General features: G+C 43.5%; 1 long non-coding RNA gene across 1 annotated transcript; it reads left to right on the forward strand.

Moving 5' to 3' along the window:
- Positions 1-1339: 1339 nt before the first annotated feature.
- Positions 1340-9651, forward strand: LOC142070896 (uncharacterized). The gene is made up of 2 exons (XR_012666813.1): positions 1340-1794; positions 7475-9651. It is a non-coding gene; the product is annotated as an uncharacterized LOC142070896 (long non-coding RNA).
- The last annotated feature ends 212 nt before the right edge of the window (positions 9652-9863 follow it).

Here is a 9863-nt window from a genome sequence, read left to right on the forward strand (position 1 = left end):
TTCCTTGTGCACCTTTGATCATTTCACCTACTTCACTTTAAAAATAAAATAATTTGTTGGAGAAGTGGTTCCCTTTTCCCCCTGAAATGTGGAATTTCACCAAAAAAATTACACATTTGTGAGGCACATGACTGGCAATTTTCAGTCCTTGAATACTATTCAATGAGCAGTGAAACATTAAAGGTCTGATGTCTCACAATATTTTGGAGATAGAAATGGGAGCTTTATACCACAGGAAAGTTTGCTTCTAAACTTGGATATTACTGAGGAAATGGACTTCACAGTAGCAGAAAAGCTGTATAACAGCTATTATAGGCAGGGCTGGTAGTAACACTTATTATTAAGGTTACCAGATAGCTCCCTTGGAAGACCCTGTTTTCAGTTACTTGTAACTTTGCCAGATTTAACCATTCAGACTGAAATTTTCCATGCTGGATGTTTGCCACAGGCTGCCATTTCCAAGAATGAGGGTAGGACAACATATATTCTTTTGACCACATTAAAAAATTCTGGCTACCTTTTCTTTGAAAATCTCTAGTGCCCTCAAACTTTGGGGCAGAGAGTTGAAATTGTGTGTGTGAAATTTCACTGCAATTGCTGCTCTGGGCTGCTATGGACCAGGTCCAGGCACCAGAACAGAAAGCAGGGAAGCTGTGTTTCCTGTGCTCTCAATGACCCTCATGCTGGGGCCAGCCAGCAGGGAGGAGGAAGCTGTCTGATTCAAATGCAGAGGAGACAATTAATGAACCTGCAGGAGCAGGGAGAATAGATTTGAAAAAGGATCCAGGGGCAGGGGGTGACTAGTACTGGAGGCTGGCAGGGAGGTAAACTGTGACTGGGAGTTTGGGGAGTGACTGGGAGCTCGGGGGCGGGGACCTGAGCTCAGAAGAGGAGCTGTGGGTGGGGAGAGGGGGAAGGAGTAATTGTTACTCAGAACTCACAGTTTGGGAGGAATGAAGGTGGGTGGGAGGGAACAGCTGACACATCTGATAAGGATCTGGGTACAGAGAGAGAACTGGGACTGAGACTGGATGAGGAGCCCAGGGAGGGAGACTTGGACTGGGAGTAGGTGGGAGCTGGGCAACTGGAAGCCAGAGGGAAGGAGAGAGACAGATCAGATGAGGAGCTGATGGGGGAGGGGGAACTGGGACTGGCTGGTCCAGGAGACTGGGGCTAGGATAAGAAACCTGAGGAGCAGAGATTTGCACCAGATGAGGAGAATGGAACTGGGACCCGGAGCCAGGAGTGGAGAAGAGACAGGATTCTGACAGAGACAGGTTGGAGAGGGTGGTACTGAAGGGGTCAAACTTGGGGGAAACAGGCAGAAGAATCTGTGCCTACAAAAATACATTCCTTCGCAGGCCTGGAATGGAACCCTCTTTCAGTGCACAGGATGGAGCTGCTCTGGAGATCATGCAGGGCTGTGTTGTCAAGGAGACTGATGTCTGAAGGACTCATGCTTCATTTGTTGCAGAAGTTGGAAGGTGTGAGAGTAGGAGGCAGCGGACTGCAGAAAGAGAAAGGATTGTTCATGGTTAAGGCGTGTCATAACCATACAGCTAAGAGTAGCCTAAAATTCCTCCTTACCTGTAAGGGGTTAAGAAGCTCAAATAACCTGGTTGGCACCTGACCAAAAGGACCAATGGTGAAAGAAGATACTTTCAAATCTGGTGGGGAAGGGGGAGGCTTTGTTTGTGCTCTTTGTGCCGGGGTTTTCTCTCGGGACTGAGAGGGCCAGGCAGAAATTCATCTCCTCCAAACAATCGTGAGTGAGTCCCTAATATTACAAAAATAGTAAGTAAAGCCAGGCAAGGCAAGCTGGGTTATCTTTTGTTTTAGCTTGTGAATTTTCCCTTTGCTATAGGGAGGTTTATTCCTGTTTTTTGTAACTTTGAAACTAAGCCTAGAGGGAGTTCCTCTGTGTTTTTGAATCTTTTGTTACCCTGTAAAGTTATCTTCCATCCTGATTTTACAGAGGTGATTCTTTTAACCTTTCTTTAAATAAAATTCTTCTTTTAAGAAAAAAAGGGTCTTTCATGCGGGTCCCCACATCGGTACCCCAGAGTTCAGAGTGGGGAGGGAACCTTGACAAGGTAGTTGAATGCTGCCATATAAAACTGCATTCTACCCCTGCATCTGTTACTGAGTTCCTGTGTGATAATAGACAAGGTATTTAAACCAAATTTTTCATGGTTGTCCCTTATTGTGTGTTCCTCATTTTCTGAGTGCCTGACTTGAGATGCTAGGGTTTCATTTGAAGGAGTGCTGAGCCCTCACCGCTGCAGCTAAAGTTTATGGGAGCTGTGCTTTGACCATATAAAGTGCCACATAATGCTACGTATGCTGAAAAATCAAGTCCTTGGTGTTTCAGATTGGGTACCCAAAATTAGTGGCTACATTTTACCTTAATCTCTCTATGCCTCGGTTCTCCATTTGTAAAATGGGAAGAATACTATCCCGCATCTCACTAGGGTGTTCTGTGTTCAGAACAGGTTGTGAGTAATGTACAGTAAATAGAGCTTGGGGCCACGCATTAAATGAGCACTGCCAGATCCAGAGGGACCAGAAAAGCAGCCCAGAGAGAGCAGACCCTGTCCTGGGAGCAGAGCTGCAACCCCAAAGCCAGAGGCACAGCCCAGAGAGAGCAGACTTGCCCCTGGGAACAGAGCTGCAGCAACCAGAGCCAGAGGGGCCAGAAAAGCAGCCCGGGAAGCAGGTCAGTGTTGGGAACAGAGTCACAGAAGCAGCCTGCAGAGCAGACCTGTCCTGGGAGCAGAGCTGCAGCAACCAGAGCCAGAGGGGCCAAAGAAGAAGCCCAGGGAGCTGGAGGCAGAGCAGCAGCAGTGCAGAGACAGAGTGGTGGAGCTGGGGCTGGAGCAGTCCGGAGCTGGGTGCGGTGAGCAGCTGAGGAGACTGAGGAGGACCCTGGGCAGCAGGCCCAGCACAGGGAGACGCCTCAGCGAAGGGGCTCTGCAGGTTAGGCTTGGATCATAACCCCGACAGGGCGGGGGCAACACTGGGAAGAAGGGCCTGAGAGCGTGTGGCCACCACCAGAGCAAGTGTCCAACCCACAGCATCCCTACAGCACAGCCAGGGCCTGAGAAGAAGGCCTGGGACTTACAAGGAACTGCCCTGACATTTCAGAGACACTGTGATGTTCCCTGCCACAGAGCGGGTTGATGTGTTTCCTTTAACCTTTCCCATTTTTCCTTATTCTTTTTAAAATTAATTGTTGATTAAATAACTTGCATTTGCTTTAACTTGTATGTAACGGTCAGTGGGTCAGAGAAGTGCCCAGTGCAGAGAGAGTACCCCGGAGTGGGGACACCCTAGCCCTTGTCCTAGGTGACCACAGCAGGGTTGGGGGTTGAGCTCCCCCAGGAATCCTGGGCCCAGCCTTGTCGGGGTTACGAGGACTCTGCCAGACAGGAGAGTGGAAGGGGAGTCCTCAAGGGCAGGGAGGCCACTGGGTAAAGGAAGTGGGATTCTTTCGCTAGCCCACTTCACCAGGGTAGTGCAGAAGCCACGAAAGTTCCCCACAATAGTGGGACTATTCCCCCACTTACATATGGATAAGGCATTTGATTGGGAGTCAGAAAATTGGGTTTCTATTTCTTTTTTCTGCCACTAACATGCTATGAGATCTTGAGCAAGTTATTTCACCTCTGTCCCACAGTTTCCCCATCTAATAATTAGGAATAGTTGCCTTTCTTTGTGAAGTTCTTCGAGATAAACAGACTAAACACGTTATGGATTAGTGAAAGTGTTAATTATTATTAGGATATGTTCATTTTATCCTGCCCCTCTGACTACCTCACCTGCACTCTTCTCATTAATCTAGCTCCAACAGGATTTATAGCATTCCAGGCCTTTCAGCAACTTCAGATAGTTAAAACAAAACAAAACAAACAAAGCAAAACCAAGCAATTTGGCAGATGATATTTCCCTTTTTCACTCTGTGAAATTTCCATTCCCCAAATTACCTTGGCCTGCATGGGTAAATAAAGATAGAAGCTTTATTCCACTGGAAAAGGGAGCATAGTCCTAACAGGAAATACAGCACATGCTTCTAGCTGTGAAATGTCCCCAGATATTTAATGTTAAAGTCCATGGCATCTTTATGGATAGAAAACTATTTTAGGTAATTTTAAAGGGTTTATAGCGTCCTTTATATTTGGACTCATGGCAACTAAAACATTTGGCTTTGCCTGTGAAGATCCCAAAAAGACAAAAAGATCTCAATAAATTTTTAAAACTTTCTCAAACATTTGTCAAATGCTTTCCCCCCCAACCCGAATGGTATATATGGAATGTACATTGGTGTGGACTGCAAGGCAGGTTTTACTGCCAGTTAAGATGATCTGCATATTCTCATGGCTTTGCAACTATCCCAAACTCATGCTCGTAAAACTTTGATATAACACCATAATGCATTCTCTATAAATATGTGTGTGATGTGTATATACATAAAAATTTAGAAAGACCCATATTCTGCTCCAAACAGCTTGTGAGAGGAGGAGATCTGAGTGTTAAAGAGACAAGAGTGCCTTCTGTGTGTATGCACTCCTGTCCCCTTACAGAATTCCTGCGCTTTTGAAGCAAAAGAGAGTCTTCAATGCAGGAACTCACTGTTATTTGATGGGATTATTCAGCCAGCTGTTCAGGAAATCCATTGCAGGGACAGGTGAATTTCAAGGGAATATGATTGTATCTAATGAAATATGCCCAGTCTATTAGGGTGAGGAAGCAGAAAATGGCCTTGTACATCATTTAGATGGTAAGATCAAATGTAGATTGCCTCAAATTACAATTAAATTCATACTCTTTGGGGCGGGATGATGTCTTTTGATTTATACAGTGACGTCCCTAGCAATTTGTTAGCACTGTAAAATAATAATGTGATGGAGCCATGAGCAAAGAAATGGGATAACCTGGAGGTGCTCTTCTTTTGGGGAATGTCCCTGTAATGGGGTGGCTGCCTCCGAAGAACTGCCTCATGGCCAGGGGTGCCTTAGCACTACCCTTCTCTGCTTTTTCTCTTTTCCGGGCCCATTTCAAGACTTGTTCAATTCAACGATAGTTCAAACAGTCCCCTGTGGGGGTTTCAATTTATTGAATCCTCCAGTGCATACAGCCCTCTAGGCCCTAAACCCAATTCAGTCTCTCTCTCTCAATTAATCCAAAACACACACAGTCTATATCCCAGCTAGCCTTTACAGTCTCTCCCTGGTCTCCCAGCCTGGAGAGCTTTCTCCCACTCTTTGTTGCTCCCTTTCTTTCACCACCTTCCTGTAGTGTTTCTAGACATAACTGCAGTTTCTTTTTCCCAATTCTTTAATGGCCAAGCAGGCTTAATTGAATAGTCTATAATTCTTAAATGCTTATTGGTTTATATTCTCTCACTCTGTCCTGTGTCCTTCAGGTAATGTAACAGGCCTTTGTAATACTAGCTCATTTTGCCAATATTTTTACTAAATAATATCACAGGTGCCAGCTTCCAACTTTCCCCAGGGGTGCTCAACCCCCGCTCAGCCCCAAGCCCCAGCCCGCTCCACCCCTTTCCCCAACCCCCCACCCCTGCCCTGCCTCTTCCTGCCCGTGCTGGGCCCCAAGCCCTGCCACCACTCCACCCATTCCCCCAAGGCCACACCCCTGACACACCTCTTCCCACCTTCACTTCACCCCCCACCCGCCTCTTCCCATCCAGTTCTGCCCCCTCCCCCAGGCACACCCCATCCCCGCTTCTCCCCCTCCCTCCCAGTGCCTCTTGCATGCCGTGGAACAGCTAATCCATGGCAGGCACTGGGAGGGAGGGGGAGGAGTTGGTCGGTGGGGCTGCTGACGCGCAGGAAGGGAGGAGACATTGGCTGCCAGTAGGTGCTAAGCACCCACTAATTTTGTCCGTGGGTGCTCCAGCCCTGAGTTTGTGCGTATGAATAACATAATGTGACTTTTGTTTCCTTAAGATGTTTGAATTCCTCAGAAAGCTTTCCCTCACTTTATCAGAGCCCTGACATACCCATAAATGGTGATCAGCTGTTTCTTCCACCTTACATAGTGCACATAGTCTATCCTTGCATCTCTTTATTCAAAAAAGATTTTTGTTTACGCCACAATGGCCATTTAGTACTCTCAACAAAATCACTTCATTTTTCCTATTCAGGCCCTGAAGTTTCCCATTATCCTCAACTCTAGGGCACAATTGAAAAAATCTTCTTTGTTTGATAGTCCAGGGTTGGGGTTTTTTTTGCTATTCCTCTTTTAAATTGTTCTGTGCTAGGCTTTTGGATTCCTGTTTACTCAAGGGTATTTCTATGTCAATCTTTCCGTTTCTTACAGCATTTTTAGATTGTCTGCCATTTCATTTCCTGTTATCCCATTATGCACTGGGATCCAAGTTATGCTACCTGTATCCCCATGTGTACTAACTCTGTTATTAGAAATAAAATGTCATTGATTCAATCATTTCCACATACTGAGGCACCCTTTTTTTATCACCATGAGCCTGAGATTGTATCCAAAAAAATACCCACTGCTTCTGAGTGTATGTTCCAGATCCAGTTTGGCCCTTGTCTTGCAACTGCTTCATTCACAGCTTAACTTGAATAGCATGTGTAGTTTTAATATCATTTGTTACAGTTTGCCTGTTAAATTCCCAACGAGCCTCATATATTTGTTTGGTGATTTCATCGTTTGGCCCAGAAAGATCCAGTAGTTTCATTCACTAAAGGCTATCTGTAGAATGTATATAGGTGTTGTAATAAATGCACTACACACAATTCATAGTGCCTGAGCTTGTATCCAATCTATTTTTTTGGTTAAGTTCTGATTTTGATGCTGTAGTCAATATCTGGTCAGATTAAGGCTCTGTAGACCATCAGCAATATTTTCTAATCCCTCCCCCTAATTAGTCCCAGCAAGACTTTTAGGCTGATTAATCCTTCCTGTACATTTATCTTTAACATTGTCTATATGATCTTTCTAAAGTAATTTAGGATCAAATATTACTCCTAGGAATTTAAACTTTTTAACTGTACCTATTTATTCTCCATACAGATACAGTTTACATTCCTTTGTAACTTTCCTTTTTTGTAAAGCTCAATCCTTTGGTTTTGGCAATGTAGAATTTGAAACCCCATGCATTTCCCCAATAAGAGGTCTCTTATAATGCTTTATTGATTCTTTTTTTCTGCCACCTCAATAGTCCTACTCCTAACCCATACAGAACAGTTATCTGTGAATAGATAGCTGCAGTTTCCTGGGCTTCCTGCTCTTTTTATCCTGGGCTCATCTGATTCAAGGCTCATCCCATAATCAGGGCTGATTTAGCCCTAGGTTCTCCAGCCCATGGGCAAGCCATTCTGTTATAGATCTCCTTGCTGTGCTATGTCAAACAGGGTTTAATGTATTGCACACAGTATGGAAGGGGATTAAAACTCACTCTGTAACTTGTGGCTTCTGCTATGTTTTGCAGGTGCCTTAGAGAAGAGACAGTGCTTCCGACGGGAGAGTTCCACTGGACCTGCAAATACTCATCTATAGACTCTCCACGGAAAGAACACTTCCTTCAGCTTATTCTGTTCTAGGGCTTTCGTATCTGAAGTATAGCGTCTTTCATTTAGTTGTTTCCCTTCCTCCCCCTGTCTGTTTTGGACCGATTTATTTTTTGAAGTTTTTGCCATTTCTTGCTTAGATTTAGGCTTACAAAGGTAGTTTATATTGACTTGCAAAGGTAGTTTATATTGATTGTTTTGTAGTTTTTTATTGCTTCTGTATAAAGCTGAGTGAATGAGGAAGTAAGCTGAGGGAAAAATAACTTTTCAACCCAGGTGTTGAATTGTGAACTAGTCACAAACACTATGTAAATTAGAAAACAAATACTGATTAGCCATTTTTGTACCCGTATGCATTCTTTTTCTAAACATTTGCACAAGAAAAACATCACTCAGATGTATGCTTATGGAACACTTATTTGGAGCCTGACTTTCATTTTGTGACAAAACCGACATTATTTGGTAGAAGCATTAGGAGTAGACATTTTGATTTGCTCAACCAAGTTTTCAAATACCATTTTAGTGCATGTAAAAAGCAAATTCTATTTACAGATCTAGAATTTTATCAGATTTGTAGATATTTAGGCCAAAGGGGAACACTATGATCAATTTGTCTGACCTCCTGCATAACAGAGGCCATAGAATTTCACCCTGTAATTCTGGCAGTAGAGGAAATTATTCTTCCCTACTACCTTAATGGAGATCATTGAGCCCAATTATTTTTTAAAAATAAATCTGCTTTTTCTTTGCAACTGATAATTTTTGTCTGCAACTAGCTGAAGTCCCAGTGTATTACAATAGAACATTGCTTAACTAACATGACAGAGGGACAGACTTGTTAAAATATTTCCTTGACCCCTGGCCAGAGCCTGGATTGAGAAGGCCAGACACTCAGGTGATGTAAATTGCCATAGGTCCCTTGATTTTGTTGTTCATTTGAGCTCAACAGAGCAATGAGAATTCACATCAGCTGATGATCTGACCCAGAATGCATTAGAAAAGCCTACCACATTCCTTCATCTGGAAGAGTGCACATACACGCATGCTGAAATTATTGTATCAGTGGCCTTGGTATTCTGTTTGAAACAGAGGTTTACACTGGACACTGCTTAACAACTGCACAACACCACAGGGACTGTATTACCTTCCAGATGCTGGGCTAGAGCCTTGACATGGAGGATATCAGAGTGATCCGATGTCGCCTACATGAGTTCTGACTGTGAGTGTGTGGAGTATAGAGAGCACCTTAGCCATGTTTTAACCATATTCCTGACTGTACGAACATCTTTGTCTATCCAAGACTTTGGTGGAGTTCCAGGATATAGTTAAAACATAATCAGGTCCTGCATATGCTTTAATTTGGAACTGTGTTTTAATTGTGCCAGCCAATGGTTGTGTTGCAACTGGGTCATAAGGACCCAGTTGCTTTTACAGAGTGGATTGCCCTTTGAAGTTCTTTCCACTTAGCTCAGTGTTTATACTGTGGAACATGTAAAGCCAAAATCATAACTGTGCTGAGAAATAACACACACAGTGAATAAAATCTCATTTTTTGAAACAGATTGTGCTTTTGCTAGGTCCAAGAAAGATCCATTTGGAGCACAACTATGAAATAAAGTAGTAAGCTACCAACTTAGTTAAATTGGTGGCTGGAGGGCAAGCCTACACGGTATGGCTGTTGCTTTTATTCTCTGCCTTCATCAACCAAAGCCCAGTAGAGCGCGCGCGCACACACACACACACACACACACACACTGTGTATATTGTGTGGAAGTGTTACAGTACCACCTACTGCATGTTTACCAGGAGGGCGTGGATGCTACTGCAGCAGGGCTGCTGTTATTTTGCTTTGTGTGATTCTGTGTCTGAGTGTAGAGAAATAATTAAAAAACAGAACAGAAATCCAAAATGACTGTCGGACCCATACTGGGAATAGCAAGACGAAAGCATCTTGAAGTCTTTACATCTTGGACAGAACAATTTGAAATCAAAATGGGGGTTATTCATTTCAGTGATATGTATGTAAAGATCAGCTAACAATATATAGTATTGGCATCTGTAAAATTTCCATATAAAAAGACAATATTTTATATCTGTCTACAGCATTTGTCAGGAAATGAATGTTTCCACTCCCTCTTTAGTACTATCTCATTTAAAACCAGGAAAATGCAGAACCAGTGGACAAGAATTCTGTGATTTGTGCCAGTCTGTTAGTCTTAGTATTACATTCTTATTAAAGACCATAAGCTGCAAAATTCCTGCTTTTTTGAACATGAAACCATCCCCTGGTCCAGTCTAAATACAACTTTG

This window comes from Caretta caretta, chromosome 1, assembly GCF_965140235.1.
Source record: "Caretta caretta isolate rCarCar2 chromosome 1, rCarCar1.hap1, whole genome shotgun sequence".
Classification (NCBI taxonomy): Eukaryota; Metazoa; Chordata; order Testudines; family Cheloniidae; genus Caretta; species Caretta caretta.